Raw genomic sequence first — 16,862 nt, 5'->3', positions numbered from 1 at the left:
ATATGGTATTTTTCTCTCTCTTTCTGTGTTACTTCACTTAGAATGACATTCTCCAGGTCCATTCATGTTGCTACAAATGGCATTATTTTATTATTTTTTTTTATGGGTGAATAGCAGTCTATTGTACAAATATACTACAACCTCTTTATCCAGTCTTCTGTCAGTGGACATTTAGGTTGTTTCCATGTCTTGCTATTGTAAATAGTGCTGCTGTGAACATTGGGGTGTAGGTGCATTTTTGAATTAGGGTTCCTTCTGGATATGTGCCTAGGAGTGGGATTGCTGGGTCATATGGGAGGTCAATTTTTTGTCTTTTGAGGAACTTCTATAATGTTTTCCACAATGGCTCCACCAAACTGCATTCCCACCACAGTGTAGGAGGGTTCCCTATTCTCCAGTTTTGATTTTTATTGCAGTTTTGATTTGCATTTCTCTGATAATGATATTGAGCTTTTTTTCATGTACCTATCGGCCATTTGTATATCTTCATTGGAGAAAAGTTTCTTTAGGTCTTCTGCACATTTTTGGATTGAGTTGTTTGTTTTTCTTTCTTATGAAGTGTAAAAGCTGTTTACATATTCTGGGAATTAAGCCCTTGTCAGCTTCATTTATTGCAAATATTTTCTCCCATTCCAAAGGTTGTCTTTTTGTTTTGCTTACTGTTTCCTTTGCTGTGAAAAAGGTTGTAAGTTTAATTACATCCCACTTGTATATTTTTGCTTGTATTTCTATTGCTTGAGTAGACTGCTCTAGGAGAACATTGCTGAGATGTATGCCAGATGTTTTCCCTATGTTTTCTTCTACGAGGTTTATAGTGTCTTGTCTACATGTTTAAGTCTTTAAGCCATTTTGAATTTATTTTTGTGTATGCTGTGAGGGAGTAGTCTAACTTCATTGATTTACATGCAGCTGTCCAGTTTTCCCTACACCATTTGCTGAACAGGCTGTCTTTATTCCATTGAATGTTCTCACCTCCTTTGTCAAAAATTCAATGACCAAATGTTTGTGGGCCTATGCGTGGTAATTTTGTTTATCCGTTCATTGATGGATGGATATTGTTTGTAACCTTTGGCTACTCTGAATGATGCTGCCATGAATATTGATGTGCAAGATTTTGTGAGAATATGTTTTCATTCTGTTGGCTGTACAGTTGGCCCGCCATATCTGTAGTTTCCACTTCATGGATCCAGATGGCTGATTGTAAAGGGACTCGAACTTCCTTGGATTATGGAATCCAGGAAGGGGGGTTCCTGAATCCAACCCCCCGAGGATACTAAGGGATGACTCTACATGTAGGAGTGAAATTGCTGAGCCATATAATTCTAACCATTTGAGGAAACAACAGACTTCTCCAAAGAAGCTGCACCATTGTCCCTTTCCAATGGCCGCATATGAGGTATCTCTGCCTCCTGAACAACACTTGTTATTGTGCATGTTTTGATTATAACCATCCTGGTGGGTGTAAAATAAGATCTCATTTTCATTTTGACTTGGCTAGTGATGCTGAGCTTCTTTTCATATGCTTATTGGCCATTTGTGTATTTTTTTAAATCCTTGGAAAATTTAAAAATTTATTCGATTTTCTTTGTATTGTTCAGGTGTAAGCATTTGTTAAATATCCTGAATACTAGTCTCTTATTAGATACATGCTTTGTAAAATTTTTCTCCTATTCTGCAGATTGTGCTTTCACTTTAGTTCTTTTAAACATTAAAACAATTTCTTTACATGTGAGGTAATTAGATGTATTGATTTATTTTATTTTTCTTGCTAAGCACGCCCTCTATCAGTTGAGATACCCACTTCCCCTGTCATTTCACTTTCTTGATGATGTCCTCTGTAACAAAAAGGTTTTAATTTTGATGAAGTCCAGTTTATCTGCTTTTTTCTTCTATCACTTGTGCTCTTCGTATTGTATCTAGGAAACCAAAGCCTATCCTAGGACCTCAAAGATTTATACTGTGTCTTCTTTTAGAAAGTTTATAGGTTTTGTTTTTACGTTTCTGTCTCTGATCCATTTTGAATTAATTTTTATTTGTTATATAAAATATGGGGGTCCAGATTCCAGATTCATTCTTTTGCCTGCAGATACCCAGCTTTCCCTGCACCATTTGTTGAATAGACTATTCTTTCCATGGAGTGTTGTTGGCACCCTTGTGGAAAACTGACTGTAAATGTAAGTTTTTCCCCCTGGGATTTTATTGTGTCTCATAGATTTATTTATCCAAACTTTTGCCAGTACCATACTGACTTAGTACTATAGGTTTTTAGTACCCTTTAAAGTGAGTCCTCCCACTTTGCTCTGCTTCTTCAAGATTGCTTTGGCTGTCCTGGGCCCCTCGCACTTCCATATGAATTTTGGGATAAGTTTTTTAATTTTTGCAAAGAAGTCAGCTGGAATTTTGATAGGGATTCCACTGAAATTGTAAATCACTTTGGGGAGTCATAACATTTTTAACAATATTGTCTACCATTCCATCAACATGGTATATCTTCCATATATGTAGATCTTTAAAATTTTTGGGTGATACTTCAAAATATTCAATGTACAAATCTTGTAAATTTTTGTTACATGTATCTCTCATTTAATTTTTAATGCTGTTGTAAATGGAAAGTCTGAGCTTCTTGAGGGTAGGACTATATATCAATTTGTTTATTTCTAGGATTCCTACGCAGCAAATACACTAGGTTTATATTTGCTACATAAATCTATCGACAACTCTTCCCACCCCCGTGTCATAAGAAACCAAGACCCAGGTTAAGCTACCTGAACACCTATGTGGAAGTAAGAAATGGGACACTTGGGTGGAGCTTTGTGCAGATGATACTGAGAGCTTATTCAGGATGGCTTCATTTTAATTTCTTTTAAACAACACTTTCGGTGTAGTCAGATACATTAAGAACATGCCCTTTTGATGTGCAGAGGTGCTAAGACTATTATCAAATAATTTCTAGAAAGAGTGTTGTACTTGAAATCTAATTTGCATCAATCTTTGAAGATTTATGTTTCAGGAGCTTTGACTAAAGAACACCAGTCTTTATTCATTAGTGACAATTAAATGCTCAAGCAACATGTAATAGTCTGAGAAACTGCCCCCGCCCCGTAGTGCTGGGTGGCTGCATCTGTAACCAGAGTCAGCGCTTACCTTTCCCAGTATGCTTGTGCTGATCTGCTCAAAGCGGTTCATCCAACAGTGTGTCTGTAGTCTGTTGCACATAGCGATAAAACATTGAGTTAAGGTTGCTGGAATGCATTATATTCTTATTAATATTAAGTAAGCACATATTGAGTGCTTACTGTATGTTAGGAATTGTCCCTCAGCCTCAGATGAATATTATTTCTCTTAAAACCTCACATATTTCCTTCTGATTCTCACTTTACAGATAAGGAGACTGAGAATTAAGCCTTCTCTCTTTTGGGTGGAGCTCATTATCAATGACGGGAAGTTGTAAGGAAAAAGATATTGATTCATCCTGAGAAAATATTTTTCTGAGAGTCAGCAGTGAAGAAGGTGGACACTGAAGAAGGTGATCATTGTTCGATTGAGACGAGCCCCGGGTTGTACGGAGTCAGCATCCCTGTCCTGGACACAGCCAGTGTAGAGCTGTGTGGTGGGTGAGGCGGCGCGGCCGCACAGGGAATGCGGATGCCGGGCCGTTGGGCCGTGCTCAGGCCCGGTGGGGCTTTCTCCTAAGGGCAGTGGACCGTCATTGTCAGATATTAAGTAGGGGAGAGGGGTGCTCTCGTAGATCACTTTTGTCTTGTAGAATGCTTAGAAACACTTAGAAGGCTCGGCAGGAGGTGATGTGATGAGTCAGATTAGGGTGGCTGCCAGGTGTAGGAGTGTAGAATTTTCAAGTGGTTTTCAGTCCCAATTTTGTGGATCTGTAGCCGTGTCACTTTGGATGATGCACTCAAGGAAGAGAAACAATTTATCTAATCAATAAAAGCAGTGATGTACCGACCTCCCTGGAATGCTGTGGAGATCCAGTGAGATAACGTGTGCACAGTGTGCAGCATGGTACCCAGCACAGATTCAGTGCTGAGTGAGTGCAAGTGAGTATCTAGTAGGACAGATGTGGGTGGTGGGACTCGGTGACTGAGGAAATCTGGGCCCTGAAGGAGGGGTCCAGTCACATCTCTGACTGATGGGCCTGAGCTGGGAGAGGCAGAGAGACCTTGCCCCCCGACCAGGGGCCCTGGGCAGGACGGCTATGGGAGGAAACCTTGAAGTCAGCTCTTTTCAGGTGGAGTTGGAGTTGTCCTTGAGACATCTAAGTGCAGTGTCACGAGCTCAAAGAGGAGGTCTGGGCCCAGGCTGTGAATTTTCCTATAATCTTAATCCCTGAGTACACCGAAGTATTGATCACTGAAAGTGAAGACGTACTTTACAGGACAAGTGAATAGTAGTATCATCTCTGTCATCAAAGCTCACGTCTCTTTATTCATCACCCACTTTGCTAATTGGGTACTTACAGAGCTCACTTCACCGTCCTCCCATGGGCTCAGGCTCCACAGTAAAGAGCTGGTGAGCCTCCCTCCTTTCCAGAAGACGACACATTTTGCTGGTAGACTTCTGTACCTCGCCAGACTTAGAATTTTAGTTTGTTGATTTAATTCTATTTTCTGTTAGCCATCTCCTGACAAGAGAGACCTTTTATCTCATGTTCATATTTCAATTAGCTGTTACTGAGAATTGCTGATCTGATCCATAGAGTAAGTATTATATTAAGCTTGTAGAGTATTTATCATTTTTCTGTCTTTGCCCTTTAATTTTGTATGCCATTTCAAGGTTCTATCCTATTTGGGGCCTTATTTTTTTTTAATTAAAAGATGTCTCTTTGCAGTTAAGAAAACAAAAGAAAAAATACACATGATAGCTAAACTTAGAAAATATCTAGTGTGTTTTCTGTCTCTGCAATGGAGGGTTGTAGAAACTTGTGAAAACCTTCATTACACAAGTTTCTTATAATGCGGATTAAGAAATAAAACCTTCCTTCCTCATCTTTCAAGCTGCACAGCTAATTGTCAAGAAAGTGAGGGGAAATCCTCAGAAGCCAAGACAAACCAGAAAGCAGGGATTCTGGGTGATACATGAGCCTTAGAAGCCCTGGGGTGCCTGTTGGCTCCTGTACTGAGTTTCAGTTGCCTTGACAGTAGGGCAGGAGTTGAGCCCGAAGCCTCTCACACTGGGAGTTGGATGACTGATCATATGTAAGGCCAAGCCCATCCCGAGAAGCATGGTTTACTTAAGGGTTAACTAGGAAAAAAAATTCCTCAAGGCAAGACAGTAAGGAAAGTCAATTTTGTTGGAAGAGGGGAAAAATAACAAATCCAAAGTAAGGATATAGTTTAAAGCTCTTCTGGCATGAGAGGGACCACAAAATCCTGGCAGAGAAGCACAGCTACTCCTGGAATGAGAAGCTGTGGTTTGAATGAATCAGTGAGCAGCCATTCCGAAAAAGGCCTCCAGAGTCTTGTGGATCAAGATACTGGACGGCAAACAGCTCTCTTCCAAGGTCTCATTCAAATAACCGGAAATGTTTTAAAGGAAAGAAGCCATAATCATAGTTCTATTTATTAACATTACTATATGCTAGGAATTCAGAGGTGACTATGGAGTTGACTTCTCATTTATGGACCTTACTTTCTCTTTGGGGAGAAAAACTGACATAGTTGGGGAGCTTGGTAGAGGGAGGTGTTAGTCTGTTGCAATTAGCCAGAAGAGGAGATTAAGAAAGCAGTGTAGGGTGGGTGAACTTTTTAGCTGAGGACAGACAGTCTTGTTCAGTTGGCTTTTAATTGCAGGCTCAATGAGCTGTCACTGGAGGGAATAGATCTTAAGGAGGATGGACTTAGCTCAGGCCTCTTTAGAATGGACAAGTGAAACTGGAGAAAGACAGTCAAATCTGTGCAGACATTAAAGTTCACTTGAACATGCTCCATCCCTGAGTCAAAGATAGGACAAATATGCAGCACTTCTTAAGGACAGAGGAGTGGTTTCTAAAGTTCTCCAAGAATGAATCCCAGGGAACCGGGATGGCCAGTTGTCAAACTGTGACTTTGCAATTTGGACAGTGTACCCACCAAGGGTATTGGAATTTTATAAGTTTCCATTTCTCTTTAATACATGTCAGGTGATGAGGACGTGGGCACACGTGTTTGACACCTTGTCGAGGCGACTTTAGTTACCTGCCTAGAAGCACGGGCACAGCTATGTGTGCGTCATACATCTTGCCGCCCATCGCGTTCCCCGTCTCAGTGATCACGGCAGAGTGTTCCCTTGTTGACCTTTCCGTCTCCTCTGTGACATCATAACCCATGAAAAGACCGGAGAGTATTAACGTGGATTTCTTAAAGTCAAAGGAACAGATTAAATATGGAGTCAGATTTGTTCTTTCCTATTTCAGTAGTGCCATGGAGAAGGTAGATTGGGCAGCTTTTTGTAGGGCCCTGGAGGCTTTCTCTCTCAGCCTCTGGGCACCTTTATTGAAAACCCTTCATAGCTGTCTGGCGTGCTGTAAAAACACTCCGCCTGTTTTGCCCTGAAGATGTGTTCAGTTTATAACTCATCTCTACTCCTTGGAAAACAACTCAATAAAAACTTACTTGGTTTTCCACCAGCCATGGGCAGGGGTGGGGGATACCTTGTTATTATTCCATAAAATATAAATAACAATAATAATAATAATAGTAATAATAATAATAAATAATAATAATAAAAGAAGTCTTAAAACAGCACTGGGCACATTGGAGAGAGTCAAAAAATGTTTCCTGGCTTAAGTCAAAATTGATGACTCAGTGATTCCATGGCTGCTGTATTTGCTGAGCTAATTACTCCTTTGCTCCATTAAATATTTTTTTAACTGAAAAAGAAATACATGCAAATGGTTAAAAAAATTCAAACAGAGCACAAAAATACACAAGTGAAAGAAGTTTACCCTCAACCTCTGTTCTTCCAGCCCTCCCTGGAGATGCCCCTGTTTAATATCCTTTGGATGCTTTTCCAGATATGGTATGTACATTCCCAACTATGTATGTAAATTCCTTTAAAGTTTTAGTTATTTTTAACTTAAAGGGATTTAAATCCTCAAGTGGCTTCTGCCCGGGTAATAGAACAGAACAAATCTGACTGCATATTAGATTTTTTCATTTGACTTTAACCCTATGCTCTGTCTCCTAGGCTTCATCTTGCTTGTAAACAATGTTGCTTAGAGCCTGAAATATACAGGAGAGCCTATTCGGAATGCTCTGACCTTTAAGGATATTTAACACTTTTTCATTCATAAAAAGATAACAAATTACAGAATAGAAAATAACGTTTGTTTTGTTGGAGGTTTACAGAGATTTGACCCAGGCAGATAGCTGCAAGAACAAAGGATTCTAACAAGAAGGAATTCCTACACCAGGAAGATTGCAACAACCAAGCACGTAGGAAAGGAGCCTGAATTCTGACTTGGGGAGATGGTTTTCCAGGACATTAGTTTGCCACCTAGGTCTACAGAGACTTGCTATTCCTTGCCCCAAAACCTGGTCTCCCAACATATTGGCCTGTCCTGCACTGAGGAGAATGAATTTGGACTCGGTAACACTCCTATCTACCTATCAAACTGGGCACTGGAACTGAGTGTTATGGAAACAACAGGCCAGCCGAGAAACAAGCACCACTGGGAGGGTTGGAGTACTCAGATTTATTATGCCTGCAGACTCAGAGGCTTCTGCTCCGAAGTTCTGAGCACCTCCAAGACATGCACATGAGGTTTTAAAGGGTTAATTACAAGTAAGTGGTATTAGCCAATAAGGCTCAAACAACAAAAAGCAAGGAATCAGTACACTGGAGCTTATCAACTTGTAATAGATCACGTTAATGACACCTGTTGTGGTTGGATTTACGAGTTAGCTTGTTAGCCCAGTAAACTGACACTAAACTTCAGATTTACGAGTTAGCCCAGCAGAATTTAGATCAGTAAACTGACACTTATCACACTTAGATTTGTGACTTAGCTTGTTAGCCCAGCTGGGCTTTTCCTTTACATGAGGATAGCTCTCCCACACCCAGGGAACTACTGTGAGCCCTTGATGGTTCCACTAGTGTGGGGTGTGGTTTACCCAGGAGGGATGGGGACTGTGCACCAACACTCAGGCAGTCTTCTCTGTCTGGGGCTCAGATCTTGTACCATCCCTCTCCCCGCCAGCCCAACACCTGGGAGAGTGGAACTAAGGCAGAGATCATGCCTGCCTGTTTCCCAGCGTGTAAAAGGGGAATAGGTACTCTTCCCAAGGTAGTTCTGAGCGACAACACATGCGGGTGCTTGGTTCCCAGAGCAACAGAAAACCCAGCTCCGCGTGGGGGCATCGGGTGTGATACCCATAGGGGTTCTGCAGAAGCATCGGATGGAGGGCTGGATCCGAGAGGTAAAACATGAGCTGAGGGCCTTGAAGTGTAACAGAATGGTACAGAGGCAGGACTGCAGCCTCCTTCGGGGTGCCCACAGAGGTAAAGCTTTTTCTCTCCATCTCCGCTACGACACTCCGCTCTCCAGATCCATCCATTTTCTCTGCTTTTCCGGTCCATCTGTCTCCCTCCACTTTTCCCCTCCTCTCCTCCCCCTCCCATCTTCTTCCTCCCTCGCTGCCCCACCTTCTCTCTCAGAACCCAGAGTGGATCGCTGGCCCTCCTGCGCATGGGCAGTCGGGGCCAGCTGGACCGCGGGTTGGAAGCTCCAGCTCCGAGCCGGGGATCGGCCCCAAAGGCTTCTCAGCTCTGTCGACCGGTAGGCCTTTAGCTCCTGCCCGGGGCCGGGGCCTCTGGCTGTGGAAGTGCAAGGTGGGGGGCTCCCGGGAAAGGGGTCAGGCGGCTGCGGGAGGGCGGTCGGCATGTCACAGACCCCCAGGGCGCCAGTCAGCCTGTGTTCAGCTGAATTGCTCTGGCCAGACCCCTCTGCCCGCGCCACCTACCCCGGCGCCCCGGCCACAACTGTCCATGACCAGGTGTGCACCTGCAGCCTCTCACACAGCCGGGCTCCCCTCAGTCCGTGGCTGGCGTCCCCTTCCCCTCTCTCGCCCGCGAGTCCTCTCCTCCCGGGCTGCCTCTCCTCGGCCGCCGGCCCGTCCCCGCCCCTGGGCGAGCTGTGTCCCGGGCGGGCGTGGTCTGCGGACCCGGACGGGGGCGGGCGGCTGGGGCTGGGGCTGGCCTCCGAGCGGGGCTACAACCCGCGTCCCCCAACCCCGCTTTCCCTGCCCCGCGACCCCGGGGCTGCCCTCCTCTCCCTTTCCCGCTCCCTGGGGATCAGCTCAGTGGCGTGGGCGCTGCTCCCTGGGCTGAGAGCCTCCGGCTTTAAAGCCCAGCTTCTGGTGGAGTCGGGAAAGTGGATCCTCAGAGCTGAGCGAGCTTCTGTCTCCTCTCTCAGTGTTTCTGCCCCAGGTAAGTACCTTGAACATTTTCAGGTGTTATGATGGCGGTGCTTGTTGATGTCATGTGTTTTTATAGTGCCAGGGATTAGAGTGTTGAAAGCAGGGCTTGGTTCAATTAAAAATGAGCTGAAGGCATGAGGCTGTGACATGCTCTTTCCTTCCCACTCCCAGGGTGAAACGTGAAACTGTCGATTTTAAAAAGATAGTTACAGTCCCTAATTAGCCCAGCCCAGCTAGGGTGCATTAACAGGACAGCACCACCAGAGGCGTTGGAGACCCAGGGACATTGCAGTCCTAAAGAGCTCCTGGCACAGTTTGTTTTGTTTTGTTTTTTTGTTTTTCTTAAATCGTGGGGCAGTCTAGTAGTATAGAGGGAAAAATAATTGTCAAGAAATATTTTTTCATATAACAGCTTTATTGTGATATTGTTCACACACCATGAAGTCCATCCATTTAAATGTTACAATTCAGCAACTTTTAGCATATTCACAGTTGTGCAACAATTATTATTCCAGAACGTTTTCATCACATCAGAAAAACCAGTGGAAATGAGTGACATACCCACCCCACCCCAGTGGTGTTTCTAAAGAACTTTCTTGCCTATTCCTGACCATAAATTAACTTGTTACATTCCATGAAATATCTGGTAGGAATTCTAATCAGAATTGCAATGAATCTGTGTATCAAAACAGGAAGAATTAATGTCTTTATGGCATAAATTTCTTCTAACCATGAATATATCTGGAACCGTATCTTTTCATCTCTCCAGAGCCTTGCCCATGGGAAGTCCTCACTAATTGTTGGGGTTGTGAATGATGAGATTCTATACATCGTTAGTTGCTACTGTAGCCTTTCACAGAAGAGAAAAGTAACCTCAGTGAAGCCAAGTGACTCTCTGATGGTCAGAAAGAGTGACAGCCAGTGCTGGAGTGATCCAGTGGACTTGGTGCTTGCAACCAGGATTCTCCAGCACCTACAGCTAAGGGGATTACAGTATTCTTTTTTTTTTTCTTAATGGCTTTGCTTTTATATTTACTTATTTTTTTAATTTATTTTTTATTGAAGTGTAGTCAATTTACAATGTTAGTTTCAGGTGTACAGCAGAGATTCAGTTATAAACATGCATATGTATCTACATATGTTTTAGATTGTTTTTAGTAGAACTCATTACTAGAAATTGAATATAGTTCCCTGTGCTATATAGTAGGTCCTTGTCATTTATTTTATATTTATTAATGTGTATCTGTTAATCTCCCCTTTCCTGCCTGCTAAGCACAGTTTGCTTTCTATGTCCATGAGTCCATTTCTAGCAGCACCGTTTTTCCTAGTAATATATGCTCTTTGGCTGCTTTCAGTTTCAGTAATTCCATGTTATCTGTGAGCGCTTTTCTTCTGGTGGCCTTTATGTGGTTTGCACACGTGGTAATAGAGATTTGTATTTGGGAGAACTCCAGGCCTCGTGTAGTCCCTGGAACAGAGTGCCCACTCAGTTGATGCTTGAACTGGGAAAAAAACATAGTAAATGTTGGAATTTCAACTATGGTTGAGACTTCCAGGTTTCTGTAACCTGTTTACAACACCTTATTATTGGCTGCCCCCATACTGGGTAATATGGTGGAATTTCATGGTATAGTGGTTTAGAGACAGGGCCTTGTATGCTTCTTCTCTTTCCGTTTTCTAACACTCATTCTCCTGGGTCTCCCAGATCCTCCCCCAGCAGTGCCCAGGGCTGGCTTGATGCTGCGCTGAAGCAATATTTTTTAATGAGGCCCTTTCCTCATCTCTTCTGAACTTCCGTTTCTTTCTCTGCACAATGAGGGCTTAGACTAGATAAGTGCTTTTCAGTTTCTTTTAAAGCCATGTTTCCTTTGAGAAATAGAAAATGCAAATCTCTCCTCCCATCCCAACACTTTAGATTTTGTTACCTCCTGCAAGGAGTGACATAACTCTTTGTGGAAAATTGATGTGATTGTGATTCCAGGTGGCACAGAAAAGACTCTTCAGAGATTTATTGCAGGGAGAGGGCAGGAAAGGGGCAGTATGTCACACTTTCTAGTGTGAGCACTGGAGTAGGGGCTTTGATTTAAATGTGGTGTCTGTCGTGGCCTCTCTTTAATCTTGCACAATGTGATAAACCTCTCTACCTCATTTTCTTGATGTGTCAAGTTGGGTTGATAATAATTTAAGGCTTTTGTGAAACATTATACACATAATCTATTTGTGTCTCAGTAGAAACAAGACCTGCAAGTGATTCAGGGATTTAAAAAAAAAAATCTTGCCCATAGCAATATGTCGCTGTGTATTTTAAATTACCTGGAGGGTGATGGTTGAGTCTAAAGTCCATCGTGGGACAGGTGGCCCATAGTTCTCTATGAACCAGATTGTCCCCTCCTCCCCAGTCCTCTTCCTCAGTCCAGGATGAAGTTCCCTAGTAGATTTACACAGAGGTCTTGTGGAAATGGCTTTCCATTTTATTGTTTCACCAAGAAGGGCTGCCATCATGATTTCTGTGGTCAGATTTTAAAGGGCTGCCATCATGATGTCTAGTCAGGTGAAGGCTGTGCATTTGGGAGTTTCTATTTAATAAAAAGAAAAAAATTACAAATAGAAAATTAGAACAAGGGTGGTGACAGGGGCTCTTGGAAGTGAGCACCATTAGCTTTGTTAGCTTCAGGAGCAGTGGCCTCTTGCCACAAGGACCCATCCTCTTCCTCTGAAGTTGGAGGGACCAGTGGGTTCAGTGGGAATGTTAAATGTGTGTATCTCATGTGCTGGGCATTGTCCTATTTTTTCTGTGTGTTACTTTTTTGAGACAGTGAGCACATTTAATCTCAATAGCTTCTTTAAAAAAGTAGAAATTTTATTTTGAGATATAATATAGATTCCCATGTAGTTGTAAGAGATAATATGGAGAGGGCCTATGGACCCTTTTCCCAGTTTTCCTTAATGGTTCCATCTTGCAAATTTGGGGTACGATTCATTACTGACTCACTAAAAATTTGAGGTTTGTGTTATTGCCATCATTTCTATTCACTATTAAACTGGGGCTTAGAGAAGCACACACGCATGCCCAGGTCACCCACATGGTTAGTGTAGAGACGGGTGGAACGTGGGTTTGGGATTTATAAGCAGTACCATTATGATGGTCTATGGCAGGGAGCAGCATTCATTTTGCTTGTTTATTCATTCATTCAACAAACATTTATTGAATAAACTCTGTGGGTTAGATGCTTTCATAGGGTTATCTGATTCTTCAGCAGTACTGAGAATCAGGTAATATTTACTATTTTTAAATCTGAGAAAATTAGTTCTGAGAGGTTATAACCCCCCCGAAGGAAATATAGCTCATAAAGGAGGGATAGTAAATTTGTAGTCACCCCTTTTTATGCAGATGGTACCCTAGGCATTTTACATTTGCAAACTTCCGTAATCCAGATATATTCTTGTAAGGCAAGGATTTTTTTTTTTAATTGAAGTATAGTCAAGTTTACAATGTTGTGTCAATTGCAAGGTGTTTTTTGAATTTTGAATTAAAAAGTATTTTTTGAGGAGGGTAATTAGGTTTATTTATTTGTTTCATTTATTAAAATGAGGTACTGGGACCTCGTACATGATAAGCATGTGCTCTACCACTGAACTGTACCCTTCTCCCCAAGGCAAGTTTTCTTATCCATTATTCTGCAGCTTAGGGGTTCAAATAAATTGGAATTGAAATCCACATCTTTTGATCCTAGTGTTGTCCTTTTCTTTATATTCTGCTGAAGGGGCTTGCGGAAAGCAGTTCCTTTTTTCATTTCTTTATTCCGCATTTTTGAGCATTGACTTTGCATCAGGGACTTGCTAGGTGCTTTGAAACAGAATACAAAAAATGACCCTTCTCTGCAGGGGCAGGAAGCCTAGACCAAAAGCTGGGTAAAGTGATCTGAGCTACGGTAGCCATGTGCAGACTCTGAAGGACAAACTGTACCCCTGGATTTGCTTGGGCTTCCCCTGCCTTCTGGCTGGTACACACCAGGTCACCGCAACCCAGAAGCGCCCGAAGCCCACAGCACAATATTTACCTCGATCTCCTCTCCCCTCTCGGCAGGGCCTGCAACATGAGCATCCCTGACTACTTGCAGTGTGCTGAGGACTATGAGACTCTTCCCGTGGTTGTCAAACCAGTGGGGATCATCTCAGAGGAGAATTTCTTTTGCATCTATAAGCGAATCTCCTTGGTGAGCCAGATCAGCCCGTGCAGCTCCCAGGGCGCACTCTGTATGCACTACAGGCACCACTATGCGCCCAAGAATGGATGGAGCGTCTTCCAGACCCACCTCATGGTTGTGGGCCTTGTCACCATTACCGACTGCCTCTCGGCCAAGGCCTTCGAGAAGCTCCACGTGCAGAGGAGCTGTATGGCACCACGCTTAATGACTCTCAGCTCTTTGTCTTTGTGCTGCATGGGGAGGTAGCCAAGCAGCCGCGCACCGAAGTGGCCTTCAATCTACGAGTACTGCTGGGTGGTGGAGAGGAGGATCGAGGACTTCACTGAGTCATTCTTCATCTTGCTCAAGTCCAAGTGGCTGGATGGGGCCCCTGACAAGTCTGGGGACAAGATCCCACTCCTCTGCATGCCGTTTGAGACGGAGGACTTCATGGGACTGGACACAGACTGCAGGTAAATTTACCTGGAGGCCAGTCCACCCTGGCTGTGTGCCGGGTTTCTTCTCTCCATCCAGAAAGGGATCAGCACGGAATAGGACTGTCTTGTATCCAAGGGGGGAGGGAGGTGCAGCCCGCCGGTTTACAGACATTTAAAAGTGAATCCGCCTTTGTTTCAGAGAGATCCTTTTAGTGATAGTGTTAGAGCACTTACTCCTGCTTTTCAGCCAGGACCCTGCTGGGACCCCTGGAGTTGCTGTTCAATAGAGTAGCCACAGCCACTGATGCTAGGAGCACTGGGGAGGAGGCTGGTCTGAGCTGAGATGTGATGTAGTTCAAATGCACATGAGATGCTGAGGCTTCTCTAAGAAAAGCATATAAACTATCTTGTAACTTCCTCTATTGATTACATATCAAAATGATAGTATTTTACATACAGTAGATTATGTAAGATATGTTCTTAAAATCAGTTTCTAGTACTTGTTTTTTATTTGTTGGTTTGTTTCTTTGTTTACCGTTTTAAATGTGGCAACTGGGAAACTTTCTTTACATGGCTCTCATTTCATTTCGGTTGGGCAACGTTTCCTGGGACAGTCTCATCCTTTTGCTTATAGATGAGATGCTGAATCCCGAGAGGCAGAACGAGGCGCTGGTTGGGCTGGCTTGGAGCCAGTGTCTCCTGCCTCCCAGGCTCAGCACCTGTTCGGCTCAGGCCCTCTCTTCCTGCCCGACAGGCAGCATGCCATGTTAGGACATCAGAAACACCACCAGGGACCTCCGAATGAACTCCTTATGCAGGGAAAGGCGTATCACGGAGTATGGGAAAGAGCAGGGAAATATGTTCATCCTCACGTTGTCACTGTGATTAAGTCAACGGCCCCACTTTGCCTCGGAATTACAGACGAGCTCTTCTGGGCTGCCTAACCCCCCAACTTCTGCTCTATTTCCCCGTGTATCTATTGTGCTGTCCCTCGAGCAGAAGAGGGTGAGATGCCTTTGCCGAGAGGTGGTCCCCATTTGCTGGGGAGAGTGAGGGAATCTGTGTCCCCCCGGCCTACGGCCTCGGTCCTTGTGTCTGGAGAGGGCTCATGGCGGTCCAACAGGTGACGGTCGGACGACCTGGCACATGCTGCCGGGCCCGCTGTGGAGGCGGTGCTCTGTGATTCTTGAACTTAACTAAGATCAGATTCTACTTTCTGGTTGTTGGTAAGTTGGGGGAGAAGATGCCAGAGAATTGATAAAAAGAATATCCAGAACAGCCCTGTGAGTGATAGGCAAGAGGACCCGAGTCCCACCTGTATGAGGTGCCTAGCGGGCTCTGGATGAATTTTCTGTACCTCCCGGACATGCTTAAGGAAGGGGCAAGTCATGTCGTGGCCATGATCTGTTCTTGTCCTCACAGAGCCCTGTGATATACATGCCCGCGCTCCCCATCTGCTCCTTGGAGATGAGGTGTCAGGTTTAGGAACCTGGGGACTGCTGAGGGCACAGCTACCAGCACCGTGCTACACAGAGGCTGGCTCCGTTCACCTCACATGTCACCTCCTGCTGATCCCCCAGGCGTCAGTCAAGTTAGGTGCATCGGTGCAAAATAAGCAGGGACCAACTTCTCCCCCTGTACAGACTGGTGGGTGAGCAGTGGAAGCCTGGAGCCCTGCCCCAGCCCCCAGGCCAGTGCCTCCTCTTTTGTCACAGGAGGCACTGGTGACATTTTTGCTCAGCAACTGCTTGGCTCTGAGTTTGCGGACCAACCAGAGATTTCCTGCTTGTTTTTGCATTTTGAAGTCTGTCCGTGGGATTTGTAGGAGTAGCTGGATATGTGCTTAGCCCATAGTGGTTGACACAGTCACCATTGTTTACCCAGAACCTCGTGTACCAGACATGGCTCCCGGCATCAAAATATAGCAGCGCATTAAACCTCCCTCCTGGTGCGTCTGTCTGTTTTGGTACCGTAAGGTCTCAGCCAGCATCTTAACGTCAGTGAGATAACGAGGCCAGTGAGCTCGGGTCAAGCACGTTCTCCTCCAGTCACTTTTACTCCATTGTTGCTTTTACTATTCCGCAGACATTAATTTTTTAAACAATGCTTTGGTGCAGGAACAGAGCCTAATTCTCTCCTGCTACTCTTGGTGGAAGTGCGTAAAACTGTCCAGCCTGAAATGTGACCACAATTTGTACCTTAAGACCTGCCTAGAACCATGTATGTGGAGTTTTAGTTAGGGGCGCTGACCACGTTGGGGTCCCCCGGCAGCGCCGCTCCCCTCAGGCCCCTGCTCTCCCTGGAGCAGGAGATGAGGGTGGGTCTCACCATCCCCGCGTCCCTGGCCTCACACACTCACGTAAATTCTTGTACGTGCTGTCAAAGTCATTTTTGTTCTTGTGTGTTTCTAATTTTCTCTTGTTCCTCTTTTCCTTTTTCTTTATTCCTTTTTCTCTTGTACTGCCCTGTGAGCATGTTGTTGCGTCTGAAAATGTGGGCTGTGCACACCCTGCATTGGAAATAGCTAGATCGCCCTCCGTGCTGTCTCCATCGCTTTAAAAAGCAAAAACTTAATAGCTGCCTTGATCCATGTATTATCCTTGTCATCTTTTTATTTTCTAATTTTTTTTAGCACATCACCCACTGGTGTTTGATACCTCTTAAAATCCTTGCTTTAAGGAACCAGTTTGGTCCTCCTTATATTTGGTGACAAATGCGCCCTTATTAAATTTGTTTGATTGTTTTGAAGAAGTGAGATGCGAATTCATTTAGGCGGCTGCTGAGGGATATTTTTCATGGTGTATTTAAACTTGTAAAGTCAAATT

The 16,862-nt window shown here is 44.1% G+C and overlaps 1 protein-coding gene across 7 annotated transcripts in view; it reads left to right on the top strand.

Moving 5' to 3' along the window:
* LOC141579467 (uncharacterized) overlaps positions 1-16,862 on the top strand; it is a 198,487-nt gene that overhangs the window by 76,912 nt on the left and 104,713 nt on the right. For 6 of the 7 annotated variants that reach the window (XM_074375746.1, XM_074375684.1, XM_074375673.1 and 3 more), the window contains exon 17: positions 13,501-14,073. The exons of the other annotated variant lie outside the window; for it this stretch is intronic. The gene's annotated coding sequence lies outside the window, so the exon portion shown is untranslated. The remainder of the gene's footprint in view (positions 1-13,500; positions 14,074-16,862) is intronic. 7 annotated transcript variants of the gene reach the window in all.

This window comes from Camelus bactrianus, chromosome 2 (genome assembly GCF_048773025.1).
Source record: "Camelus bactrianus isolate YW-2024 breed Bactrian camel chromosome 2, ASM4877302v1, whole genome shotgun sequence".
In the NCBI taxonomy this organism is placed as follows: domain Eukaryota; kingdom Metazoa; phylum Chordata; class Mammalia; order Artiodactyla; family Camelidae; genus Camelus; species Camelus bactrianus.
Note: the sequence above shows the minus strand (reverse complement) of the source record. Positions and strands in the feature narration are given on the sequence as shown.